Raw genomic sequence first — 14,565 nt, 5'->3', positions numbered from 1 at the left:
TTCGTGTTTCGTTTATTTTACTTTTTCAATGTTCTACTCTCTGTGGAGAGCATGGTTTTAAATGTAAAATAATTAATAATTTTATTCTTAAGAACTTAAATGATGCATCAACGTCAATGTTACATTTTATTTCAACTATGTCGGCTGTTACAAACACAAACAATTTTCGAGTCTTTGAATTATTTCCTAGTTCTAGAAATGGACGTATGAGGTAACACTTTATTAATTTCTAAATTATTTTCAAAATGTGATATTCGAATATCCTCTATATTGCTTCGTGAAGACCGAGTTAAATTATTGTATGTAGTTTAATATAAGTTCGCAGTTTCAAGGGGAATCATTTAATTTTTAATTTTATTGTCTTTTGATAATTTTGAACGGGTTGATTGGTTGGAATTTCTAAACCTAATATTGGGTTTGTGCTTTCTTAGGTTGTTGGTGGATGTTAAGACGTTCGCTTAAAAATGCCCATCCCGTTAGTTCTATATATCAAAAACCACACGTTGATTGATTAAATTCACTAGATAAATGAGGTTTTGGGTTTTCAAGTTATGTCACAGGGAATGAGCAAAAAGGCTCTTTTATTCACTGATTGCCTTACAGTAGTATTCGAAAATAATCGAGAGTAGATTTGCCATTTGCTGGCATTGCACGGGAATATTTGTTGATACCCACTTGCTTTTTGTTAAATAATCTTTCTGCAGAGACATTGCCTCCTTTGTCATAATTTAGAAAACCGCTGACTTAAGAAGGCGAATTCCGATTGGCTGTAGTTTAATTTATGTTTGGAATACGGTTTGTTAAGTCTGAGGATATTCGTGAAGATGTGGTATATCTTTTTCATTTATTTGTATTGTCAATTCTTTTTATTTTCGTGATTTGTTGCTTTTAGTCTTTAATATCAGAATGTCACATTTCAGGTCATTGTTGACTTATATATTTTTTATTCGTTAGTTGAAATGTATGGTGAACAACGTCTAACGGTGAGCCATGGTTGTATATAAAATATCAAAATTCAATCTGTTATTGGTTCACAGGTTTATAAGGAAATGCTCCGTGTTCCGTTTAGAAAATAATATCAAAACACACGGCCCTTATCAAACCTCACTGTTGATGTAAGTGACTAGAAGTCCAAACGAAACTTTTACCTTAGATCACTACTCCACTTCTTTTATTTGCTTTAGATATTTTTGCTATATAGCTAAAGCCGTAATGCAGCCATTCAATAAAACAAATCATTCACTGGCATCTCTGTATGCCAGGATGAATGTTGGTTCGTGGTAATATATGAATACACATGGAATAAATAAAGGCAACAGTAGTATATCGTAGTTCAAACACTAACGGTACCAGCATAACATCGATGTGCCTTAACTATACAAACCTGATGAAGTTCTTCTTATCAACATAGTTACTTTAAATCTATTATATCTTTTAAATAAAAGTGTAATCGTGTCAAACATTAGGATGTTAAGGATTATTATTTAAAAATTTGAACAAAAGGTCATTAAGTGTAAGCTTTCTACTTTCGTTGTACCTTCTTGTTAACAATAACGTATGATCTTTCGTTATTTCAGTTTGACACCGTCTCATACCATTTTCGGATAAACTTTCCTGTTAAATACATATCTTATGTTTGTATCAAAGACAACATGATCCAGTAACTTGCAACCATTATTAAAAGGTCATTTTATTTTAGTCAAGTGTTCTTGATGACATTTAATGAGTATCGTTATCAAACGTTTTCCTTGAAGCATGCGAGGAAATTTTGTCGAATATAGTATTCCAAATATACTTTGCCGTTCTTAACATGCTTAGTTTATATCAGTATTTTTTTAGAAATAACATTACATTTTTCTTTTAATGGTATTTTACTGTATTTGCATTATCTCATACATTTTACTTGATTGATTACGACAGTTACTGTTTAATAAATTTAATGTGAATGTCTTTCTGTTTATTGTAGCAGTAACTAAGTATATATTTCCATTTTTCTTTGTTAAGACATTCGTTGTATGATTATATCTGAGTCAATCTTGTATCTGATCGTAACTAGGTCTGAACAAAAACATTATTTTCACATGATGTTTTGGACCATAATGTTCAAACTCCGAAAGGTTTACAGTGTCCCTTATTAATACTGTTCATGTTATAATCAAAAACTAATCGATACATGTACTACTGAGAAACATCGGGGCCATAAAGTATAATCCTTGTATGTCATTCCATCATTCCTTCATTCAACAACGAACTATATATAGACTTTGTTCCTAAACCCCTTCACATATAGAGCTAATTTTTAGTTTGTTAGTCTATTGTGATGAGTTACAGATCAAGTTTACATTTGGTTCCGCTCCACTGATTTTTGCCGAAATCACGGGATTTTAACTTCAAAAAAATCGTAAAAATAACAGTTATAAAGACTTTTTTCTAAAGTCTTTCACATATTGAGCTTGCAACCGTTTTTGCAGACAGGACTGTAAGTGTGTTTCCAAAACATCTAGGTATTGTTTTGGTTTCATATTTTTCTTTGTCATCTGCATTTTAATGCGTTACAAGGCAGGGGTACCAAAATGGAGTTGGATTACCTATCCAAGGAACCTTTATAAATCTACGCAGGGTTAACGTGTACACGATAGTTTATTTAATCATGTTGATGGTTATGTCTTGTGCACTATTTACTGTATTTGGACAATGTTTGATAATTAATTGCTTTGCCTATGAGAATTTTCTTTTTATTTAACCTACGATTGCCAATGCGGTCACAACTTTCTTGGATAACAACAATGACCTTTGCATCATGTTTCCGTCCGCATATCAAAAGTCGATTACACAGATTACTGTATTGCCAGAAATCACCTTTAAATCATAGCCAACAAATGACAAACATCAATGATAAATTTAGCAAGATTTATTATACAATTTTATTAAAAATATTATACAAAATGAAATGTCAACTTAACTGTAAAAATGTCCGATCCTAGTCTTTATCCGGAATTCTTCTCCTAACTGTTTCGGAATCCAAACGGAATATTATCTTCAATAAGTTCACAAACTAGTATGATATTGTTTGTAAATAAAAGTGTCAATCCAACAACTACAAAGAACTTCTAAGAATACGTATATATCAATGTCTCTATAAGTCTAAGTTTGGTGTATGAATATATGGTTACTACGGAAACTTCTAGAACATTCTAGAAGTTTAAAAAATGCATCGTAGATTATGATCATTCTTGAATCATTATGCAAGTCAAATAGAAAGTGCTCATAATTCCATCAATATCAATGTTTGATCAAGTGATTTCTAAACATTTTTTGTAAGCAACTATAAATGGTGAACAACCCAATTATGTAAACATCTTATTGGCCAACACACAACAAATTAGGTCAAAAACAATAACTTGATAATTACAATATCATAACACTAACAAATTTCAGACAAGGCAATACACATCACGCTTAACTGCATCAAATGTTAGATTGACAAAAACAAAAACAATAACAAACAACGAGAGTGCTTAATATAAAGATGAGACAATGTGGTATAATTGGCAATTGGACAACTATTCGCCAGATACCAAATTAAGTAAATGCACGCAACTATAGGTCAATGAGCAAATCCCATACTGTTTAGTAAGAATAAAGGTCCGACATAACAAAATCTAACACAATTCAAAAGAGCAAAACCAAGGGTTCACTTTACGTTAGAGAGTTACAGCTTTACATTTAACCAGTATATGTTGTTAACGTGATGTGAGTTTAACCCTTTGTTTAAACTACAGACAATCATAGTTGCTAAGGTGGTGCAATTTTACATTATACATTAATCAGTCACTTTTATATTGAGTCTGTTGATATTTGCCTGACGATAAAACTTCATTTTTAACATGTTGTCAGGAATCATGTTTGTTAAATGATTTCATCACAGATTAATGTCATTCCATAGTTACCTTAATTAAAAAGACCATTAGATTGAATTCATATGACAGTGAATGATAATTAGTATTAAGTAGCCAAATTAGTTTTGTTCCCATCACGGTAGGAATGGTAAATGGATGTATCATGTGAATGAAATACATATCCATACTAGATAAAATAAAGGCAATCAAATATTTGAAACCTTGGAGTACATATGTAAACCAAACTTTTCATGATAAGCAACTTTCAAAATGTCAAAGGTTCTTGATTTAGGTCAGTATCAAACATTGCATTTAATTATGAGAAGTATGTATTTTATAATACTGCATTGACATAAAATGTTAAGTTAATCTGTCCAAATCAATATAATCACCCTGGTATAAGTTTTGAAAATGGTTTGTTGTTTATCAATCTTTTTTCACGTATATTGTTGTAAATGAATGATATTTCATTTTGAGACAAACTGAAGAAATGGAGCAAAAACTACACGATGTATTTGTGACATACGTCTTTAATGATGGGAAACAATTGAATGCAAAGGGTGTAGAGTATGGAATAGGACTATTTATAAATTAAAATTGAAGATACAAAATTAGACAGTATATTAATTACAAAAATCACCAATCAAAGGACATATTAATTGAACGTATATAAAGGTATATGCTTTAAGGTTGTGTTGAAAGCAGAGAAGTAACACTGAGATTGAGAACAGCAGTAAAAACGCGATTCATTAACTATGTTATGTATGTAAAGATTATATGTTCGGACATGGCAAACATATTCCTGTTTGCCGTCAGATGAATGCTCTCATACTGTTTTTATTGATAGATAACCTCCCATGGGATAAAACATATTTTGCCTCGTTATTATATTTCAAAAAGGAAGAATGATGTTCTTTAATAGACCTACAATCCCAATACATATTTTTTTTCTTTCTAGAAAATTTATATCACTAACTGCTGTTAACATGTTTTGTAGAGTTATTAAGTGTCTTAATGTTTATGTATTTTATTTAGTTGGTTTTAAATTTGTGGAATTTCATTGTTGATCCTGTATCACGTGACATGTTTTCTTATATGATCGGTTTCATATTTGTTTAATATTCTAAGGAATTCCTACACTTATGCATTAATAACGGGGTAAGCCAAACCGCGTCGCGGGGATATATTTCAAAACAGAATAATGATGTTCTTTACAGGCATACATTATAAAAAAAATGTTTTTTGATCTGGAGTATTTATATCACTTTCTATTAGGATATATATATACATCAACATTGTTTTGGGGAGTTATTTATGTCTTACCTTTAAAATATTTTATTGGGTTGGTTTTTAAATATCTCGATTTTCATTGTTGATCCTGTTTCTCGTGACATGTGTTCTTATACATGTTATATGATCGGTTTCATATCTTTTAATATTATAAGGATTTTCTACACTTATATAGAAATAAGAAGATGTGGTATGAGTGCTAATTACACAACTCTTCATCCAAGTCACAATTTGTAAAAAGTAGAAAACTATAGGTAAAGTACGGTCTTAGCTCACACCGAACAGCAAGCTATAAAGGGCCCCAACATGACTTGTGTAAAACAATTCAAACAGGAAAACCAACGTTTTAATCTATATAAAAAACAAAAAACGAGAAACACTTATGAACCACATCAACAAACGACAACCACTGACCAGGCTCCTGACCTTAGCACAAATGCAGCGGGTGTAAACGTTTTAACAGGCGTCAACCTTCACCACAACCTTAAACAGTAGTGTAACATTACAACATAAAAAGACACATATGCATTTATAACCTAAGTCGTATTTGTAGAACTTATCTGAGTTTTTGGTTGCTTATGCTCTTTAACTTTGTGTTAAAATGACTCTTGTAAAATTGTTATTTGAGCACCACTGATCATGCGTAGCAAACTAACGAAGCATGTCTGGTATCTTTATAGTGAGTCCTTATATTATAACGTTTTACCATGATATTCCAGGTGTAAATTCAAATACTCATTGAGATATCAAATCTTCATTGTCAATAATTTAGTCGGTTGTACTATTTCTAAGTCTATGTTTTGGAATTGAAGTACTGGTACATTTGTATTAGATAAGCACTGACGTAGTGTATATGTTCATCTGACAAAACCAACACAATCTGAGTTTGGCTTTTGTCTATTGTACATTTCTCGTTTCATCAGCACTTTGTTTTAAATTTTAAACTACAGCATTGCCGAAGATATATGTAACTTAAATTCACAATACGATCGCTGCAAAGTTTACATAAATTACAGGAGTGTTTATAATTCATAAAAAATATCGTGTTGCGTGACTTTTATTCTCATTTAATTAAACTTACATATTTGATTTCATTTATCAAATTATGTAAATATAACAATAAAACAATATATAACAACAGCTGTATATTATTTACTGTTGTACAACAAACAAAGCCGAAAACATATACACGTGTTTGGGATTAAATTGAGGCGTTAGTGATGGATACACCAGAAAAATAGTATCAAACTGTTATTTTTTTTCCTTTTTTATAAGTTGGCTAAAAAAAAGTATTTTGGACAATAACAATTTGAACATGGTATGATTTCTTCTCATGTGATCGGGATTGATTTAGAAATGTAAATATTTCGCAAACCGTCGTATAGTTAGCAACTTCTGTGTGACTTTGCTCGCATGGCAGGATAATGACGGATCTTTTCGCCGTTTTTTATTTTAAATTTACAATAACTTATCGGCACCACTTTTCTCGTCCTTTTTCTCACACAAACTGTCAATCTACGTTTCATTTCCCGCGATAACGTTCTACAGTTCGACATTTCTCTTCGATGGACAATGTGCGATTGCGCAGTGATGACTGCCTAATTAATGGCCATTACGTGATATGGATATGGGTCTTGACGTCGAACTTTTGTCTGGTGGACAAAAAATTATTTCAGGTGTAAAACTGTAAAAAATCTTCAAAATGCTAGATGGAAAGTAAACAGCGATAGTTTAATCAATACTGAATTAACTTTTTGAACAAAACACGACAAAAAATAATTATAATGAAAATCGTATCTACTATCCGTTAAAATGTTAATCTAGTGCATCTGGTGCAAAACGTCATCTAGTGCAGTAAAGTTTGCTACCGTTAAGGTTGTTAGGACAAGATTTAAAGAAAATATAATGAAAAAAATCTCCGAAGTAATAGGAACTCAGGCTACTTAAGCTTTAAGTTAATAGTATATACACTGCGAAATATCAGAAAATATTTCCATGTTTTCATTATGTAATGTATCAGAAATCCAACCATCAATTAGTCAGTTAAAACAGTAGAAAGTTTTTTAATGAACAGTGACATGCATCTGATTGTACATGGTTATAATTAGGTCCTTCTTTCAAAGTTTTAGTTAATAACAAGAAGTAGATAGATGACCAAAAGTTGTTTATTTTAAATCGAGTTCTTCTCCTAATTTAAGCTTACCTATTTCTGCTTGATTTTTTAAAATCTTAAAATCAAAGATTGATTAGTCTTCCTTTTTTTGTTTTGATTTAATTCCTAAATTATTTACTCATTAAGTATCACTCTGTACAATTACTTTAAGTTATTCTATGGTCTTTTACAGGCGACAGTTTCTGTAAGTATTGTTATGTTATGGCAATGATTACTAATAAGTATTTACATTACAGGTTATGATTTGGAGCTTTTTTAATGCTAATGTTCTTTCTTCAAACGACGTATTTATTTAAGGACATTACAACAACTTATGTTTTATATTAGTCAATAATATACTTTATGCGTACTAACTGTTATTACTATTTTGAAATATTAGACGTTGAAACAAACAAGAAAATAAGTTGTTATAACGAACCTACTCTGTTTGATTTAACTTCTTTAGAAAAACAGCAATTGCAGCCTGTTAAATAAAGGCAACAGAGTGGTCTAAGTAGTTACTACTGTAATCACTAGCCAGTCAACACTGAGGTTGTGAGTTCGAACCCCGCTTGTGCGGGTGCACTCGACTCCAATCTTAATTGACTAGGATTGTCAGTTTTCCTATCGAAGGTCGGTGGTTTTCTCCGGGCACTCCGGCTTCCTCCACCAATAAAAACTGGACGCCACGACATAGCCAAAAAGCGGTGCTTAAAAGTGGCGTTTAAAAACTAAAAATCAATCAATCAATCAATAAAGGCAACAGTGGTTCGTCGATCTAAAAATTGCTTAAATCATTTAAAAGCCAAATCAATTGAAGGAATTGTAGATAAAAATTTCCTTCTTTATTTTGCCTAAAACTTAATCAGTGAATAAACACACAATACTAAATTGAGGAAACACAGAATTTTGAAAATAAAATCGTCGATCAAAACTGAGATAGACAACTAATGACCTATTGTAGAAGATATACCTTATATACAACCTTTGATATACTTTTCTTAAATTCATTGCTTACTATTATATTTGCTTAAAAATTAAACTGAACTGCCTTTGAAAACTGATGATGTTCTCTTCAGAAGAGGTTTTTCTTCAAACCGTCAGATAGAGATATACTTGTATATGACCAATGGCATATTCGAAATATTGAATAATATTTTACGTACAAAAAAGAGGGACGAAAGATACCAGAGGGACATTCAAACTCATAGATCGAAAACAAACTTAAAACGCCATGGCCAAACATAAAAAGACAAACAGACAAATAATAGTACAGATGACAAAACACAGAAAACCAAGGACAAAATTTATACTGACATTTCACATATATATTAGTATCAGTACAGTATAGTTATCATAGTTATTGTAAATCATTTTACCTTTTCAGTGATTGTAAGAAATGTGGGTAAGTGTTGTTGCTTCTCAGTTCTTTTTTTGAAGATGAAGGTAAAATGATATTCAAATTTGTCTTAAAAACTAATTAAAAATATAAGTAAATTTATGAGTTAAAAAGTTAAACAAACATACTGAACACCTAGACAAATTCAAAAAGGGGAAGTCTATAAAAACTGACAAAATTAAACCATCCATCAACGGAACAGGTGAAAAACAACACTGTTTCTGACTTGGTACAGGCATTTTTTTACAGAAAATGATGTGTTAAATCTGGGTTTATAGATAATTAAAGTCGTGATATATCAATCTATTAAAACATTTTGATCTAGAAATTCTATCAACATAAATGTTGTTTGTTTAACAGTGTAATGCCAAAGCAATGGAAAACAAGAAGCATTACATTAAATTACTACGTGCACATAGAAATCATAAACGCTCGTCTGGTATTGTTCAGAAATTGAAATAGATTAAATGGGGTAAAGTAAAGGACAAATATAAGCATTTCAACTGCAATATGAAAAGAAACCCATAACACATATTCGAAAACCAATTTGAAAAAATTGAAACACCAGTAACGATCGTCTGTTCAAATGATTGTGCTTAGTTGTCCTTAGGCTAGTATTATTATCTACAGCAAAAACAAAAAGTGTTCTGGTGGAAACGAAAGCAAAGTTTGTGAAACAAATACGCGGTTCGACCGTTAACATATATGCGTGTTCTTTTTTTAATTTGGGGTGACTCCAAACAACACTGATATTCTTTCTTCCTTCTTTTAGAATAACAGAAGCATGTTACTTTGTTGGATAAATGTAATTAATAATGATCATGAATACCTTTATGTACTTCAATAGTAAGAAAAGTAAACGTTATGTACATAATAAAAATTGGAGAGTGAACCGTTATATACTGAAGTATTTCCACTTATATTTACATTCATAATAAACAGGGGAGGGCGAACTGTTATATACTTAATGATTACCACCTATAAGTTCACCCATAATACACATCGGAGGGAGAACCACTATAAACTAATTCATATACGCCTGTGTTTTAATTTGGGGTGACTCCAAACAACCCTGATATTCTTTTTTCCTTCTTTTAGAATAACAGGAGCATGTTACTTTGTTGGATAACTGTAATAAAGAATGACCATAAACACCTTTATTTCCACCCATAATAATAAACATAAACGTCATACAATTGAGAATGAAAATAGGGAATGGGTCATAGAGACAATAACCCGACCAAAGTGCAAAACGCAGCCGAAAGCCCTCAAATGGGTCTTTAACACAGCGAGAAAATTCCTCACCCGGAGGCGGGCTTTATCTTGCCCCTAAACAAAATGTGTACTAGTGAAAATGGACGTCACACTAAACTCCAAAACATATGATTGAACTACAATTAAAATACATACAAGACTAACAAAGGTCAGAGGCTCCTGACTTGGGACAGGCGCAAAAATGCGGCGGGGTTAAATATGTTTTGTGAGATCTCAATACACAGCAATACGCACAGTAAAACTCAGTTCAATAGAAGTCCGAGAATAGGTAACGAAAGAAACTAAGCAAAATGACAATGATGCATAAATCAACAAAGGATTACTAGCAGTCTCTCTCGCTAAGGGTTTAGTATCATACAATCATAAACTATATGAGAAGAACATAATCCGTATCATGCCAACAACTGGTTTTAGAATAAATGTGTTTATTTTCGATGCAAAGACCCTATGAGTGAATCAATATTGATACGAAAATATGCCATCTTTAATGACCTGACAACAGTATTGTAACTATATCCCTTCTGGTCCGAGAACACAGTTATTTCGTAGTGCATTTCTTTCAGACAATAAATGTAAATTTAAAAAATCCCACCTGCGCTTTCTCAATAATATTTTTACAGTGTGTTGTACTACTTTTGGGACAAATTATATCAAAATTATAGAAAACTTCATCGGCTCTAACTCAAAATATGGACAACTTTATGTTAAGGGGGTGTTGAAATCTTTTGACAGCTTCCGAAGTGCTTATTTTAAAACTTTTTCAGCTGGACCAAATCACTACTTTACTTTAAAATTCATGACCCAGATTTGTTTACAGTGTAATTTTATCCCCCTACTTGCTATTTCAGGCATAAAACATGGAGAAATAAATTTGGAAGGGGTATAAAAAGACTGGCAAGTAACAAACTGTTCACACTAAGGACTATATTTGTAACTGTGTACTCGGACCTTCTGAATAAGTCTGTTTAAAGGTTTGGTTAAGTTTTGAGGTAAATGCCGACATTTTTGTGTTTTGTAGAGATATTACCTTTAAAGATTGGATGTGAAATACCCAAACCTTTAAGATGTCTGCATGTTGATTTATATTTACGAATGATTTCATTGTATCTATGATAACATTTAATAACTGTTTTGACTAGTTTGCTGATTTTAGTCATAAATTGTAACTCAAAACAATACAGAAACAGGTCCGCAATAAGTGATGCAGAGTTAGTCCCCATTGGAATGTACATAATAGACATTTTAGGGTGAACCGTTATATGCTAAAGTATTTCCACCTATATTTCCACTCATAACAAACAGGGGAGAGCAAACTTTTAAATACTTAATAATTACCACCTATAGGTTAACCCATAATACACATTGGAGTGCGATCCACTATAAACTTATTCATTAGAACCTATATTTAGATCCATAGTAAACATGGGAGGGCAAAAATTTATAATTTTAAATTATATTTACACCCCTAATGAACTTGGGAAGGCAAACTGTTATGTGCCGACTTATAAGCCCCTCTTTTAACACCGATAATAGACAGGAAAGGGCTTACTATCATAAATTGTTGTATTGCCATCTATTTTGACACCAATGATAAACAGGGGGAGTGTAAACCGTCATAAACAGATTGATAATTATCTATATTTACACCTGTAACAAACATGGGAGGGCAAACCGATAAATACTGATGCATTCCCACCTATATGTACACCCATAATAAACAGGAGAGGGCAAACCGTTATATACTTTTCTATTACCACCTATAGTTAAACCCATAATAAATAGGGGATGGCTCACCATTATGTACTGGTTTATAAACATCTATATGTTCATCAATAATAAACATTGGATTACAAACCATTAAATACTGATTATACCTATACAATCTATTAGTTATATTGAGACTCTGACCTTTACTCTTAACCTCAAATATCTATTAGTAATAATGTGGTAAAGTACTTTTTAAACTTTTAACCTCATATGTATCTATACGTAATTTTGAGATAAAGAACAAATACAAGCTTTTTTGTTCGTGTCTATGTTATACTTTTAGTATGTTTGTTTGAATATCTAAGTCAGTTGTGATGTATTTCTGTAATGTATGCATAGACAGTTTTTAATTAGTTTTAATAACCCCGTTCATTAATTATAGAAATTAGAAGATGAGTGCCAATGAGACTACTCTCCGTCCAAGTCACAATGTGTAAAAAGTAAACTATTATGGTCAAAGTAAGGCCTGCCACACGGAGCCGTGGCTCATACCGAACAGCAACCTATAAAGGGCCCCAAAAATGACTAGTGTAAAACCATTCAACCAGTAAAACCAACGGTCTAATCTATATAACAAACGAGAAACAAACGAGAAACGAAAAACACTACATATCTATTTGAGATGCCCAAACAATTTAGACACCTAAGAGTTCCATATTTGTATTTATTCTTTCTTTTTATTTATTTTAGAAAAGATCGTATCCATCAAATGGTTGAAGAACTGTAATGCAGAACGACCATTACGAGTATTTTACCAACTAGAAGTTAACACAACTAACATGTTGTTTGTTATAGACTCTTCAATGTTTGTATTAGGCTTTCGATTATTAAATACTCGGGCCTCAGGAATCACTGATGAGGCGTTGAATGTCGAGATTCACATATGGAGCAGTAAATTTAGAACTGTAAATGTTTTATTTTCATTGATGTTTATGATATTGTTATCCTGATTCAGATCTGAAAGATATATTATAATATTTGTTATGCTTTTTAACCGTTTCTTCAATTAAATATCTTTTGTAATTTTATTATCTTATCATCAGTCAACTACTTTATAGACATTATAGAAATAATAGGATCACATCGGAGTAAACAGCAATTTCACATCAACTGAGCGTACAAAATCCCCTTTTTAAGTCAAAACTTGAAAAGAGTATGTACCAAATGTCAATTATTCAATTACTTAAATTTCTAAATGAGCATTACTTTTAGATGTATTTTGCTTAGTTTTGCTGTACGATTGTTCCCTAGACGTACACCAAACGTCTCATGTTATTCATAAGGACACATACTTGAAGATTTTATAAGATAATATGATTTGTAAAAGAGTAACAGAGAAGTGGTATGTTTGACAAAGGTATTTGTTTGTTGTTATAATTGTTCCTTTTTTTCATTTGAAGAGGAATTCTGCTTTGCTTTTTTATCCTCGTGTGTCAATTCCCAAAATATTTAATCGATTTCGTTAAGGATGTATTTTGCTTAGTTTTGCTGTACGATTGTCACCTAATCGATTTCGTTAAGGATGTATTCCTCTGATGTTTTAGTCTCGTTGAAATCTCAATCGGTAATTATTTTTAAAACATGTGATACAAGTGAAAATATCTATGAATTTAAAAAAAAATCAAACTAAACTCTGTGAAAAAACTGTGTACTTACAATAAGTCTTTGAGGAATGATATTTTCAAATTTTATAACCATTCCGGTCAGTGTCATCAGCCAAAACGTAGATAAAATGGGATTGAAGTACAAAGAAATGATTTACAAAAATATGTACATCCAATATATTTTTTTTTCTTTTCAAACTTCCTAGATGTTTTCATTTTCTTCTACAATCATTCATAACAAAGATGTTGAAATAATATTCTTTTTGTTACAAAATAAAGAAGAGAACAATCACAAATTAACATAATTGACAGCATGGTCAATTTGACACGAAAAAACGAAAAAGCAACCACATTTTATAAACTTTCTAATATTAACACCAACCTATAGTTTGTTTTTTTTAAGTTAAATTAAATTTGTTTAAGTTGGTCCATTTCATCTTAAGTGTAAGTATAAAAAAGGTTTAATTGAGAAACTTTGATTTGTTTATGATAATAGCCCAAAAATAGGTAAATATTGCTGAAAAATTGGAAAATCATTAAAAATGTGTACTTGCAAATGGCCGTAAAGAAAAAAAAAATAATTCTAGAAATGTTTGGCTCCTCAGAGGTGTACGTCCTTTATATACGATTTTGAAGTTTTCTGTTGTACAAATATTTTGTTTGTATCAACTAATCAATATCAAAGTACTCTTAAATACTCCTGTTTTCTCTTGGTCCATGTTTACTATATAGAACAAGACATTAAAATAAAACATGACATATACCGTAGGGTAATTATGAGACATGCAGTATATAATTAATATGCTCGTATTTAAGTTGACTGTGGAGACAAGTGTATACTAAATTGATAATGAATAAGGTTTATGACCTACCTATTTTACTATCGAGCGACATAAATGTTTTGTCTAATTATCTTGATTATAAAAAAATGATATACACTTTCGTTCTGTGTTTGTTAATAGATATTTTGATGTTTGGGTTTTGGTGGGTATTCCTCATTTTGCGTTGTTTATAACACGTATTATTGTTATGTAAATAGATTTGCAATTTATGTAGATATGTTCGTTATGTTAGCTACGAAAAAAACGAATTTTGCTTTTTGTCTTTAATGATTTTAAATCTTACAACCACATGTATAAAGCAAGCGAATAAACTGTGAATCAAAACACATAAATGAGA

At 31.2% G+C, this 14,565-nt stretch overlaps 1 long non-coding RNA gene across 2 annotated transcripts; it reads left to right on the top strand.

Moving 5' to 3' along the window:
* Positions 1-7,382: 7,382 nt before the first annotated feature.
* On the top strand, positions 7,383-12,810 carry LOC127714368 (uncharacterized). 2 transcript variants are annotated; one of them, XR_007987704.1, is made up of 2 exons: positions 7,383-8,746; positions 12,473-12,810. It is a non-coding gene; the product is annotated as an uncharacterized LOC127714368 (long non-coding RNA). The 2 variants fall into 2 exon arrangements; XR_007987705.1 differs by lacking the exon at positions 7,383-8,746 and adding an exon at positions 8,753-11,004.
* The last annotated feature ends 1,755 nt before the right edge of the window (positions 12,811-14,565 follow it).

This window comes from Mytilus californianus, unplaced genomic scaffold (assembly GCF_021869535.1).
Source record: "Mytilus californianus isolate M0D057914Y unplaced genomic scaffold, xbMytCali1.0.p SCAF_9, whole genome shotgun sequence".
NCBI lineage: Eukaryota > Metazoa > Mollusca > Bivalvia > Mytilida > Mytilidae > Mytilus > Mytilus californianus.
Note: the sequence above shows the minus strand (reverse complement) of the source record. Positions and strands in the feature narration are given on the sequence as shown.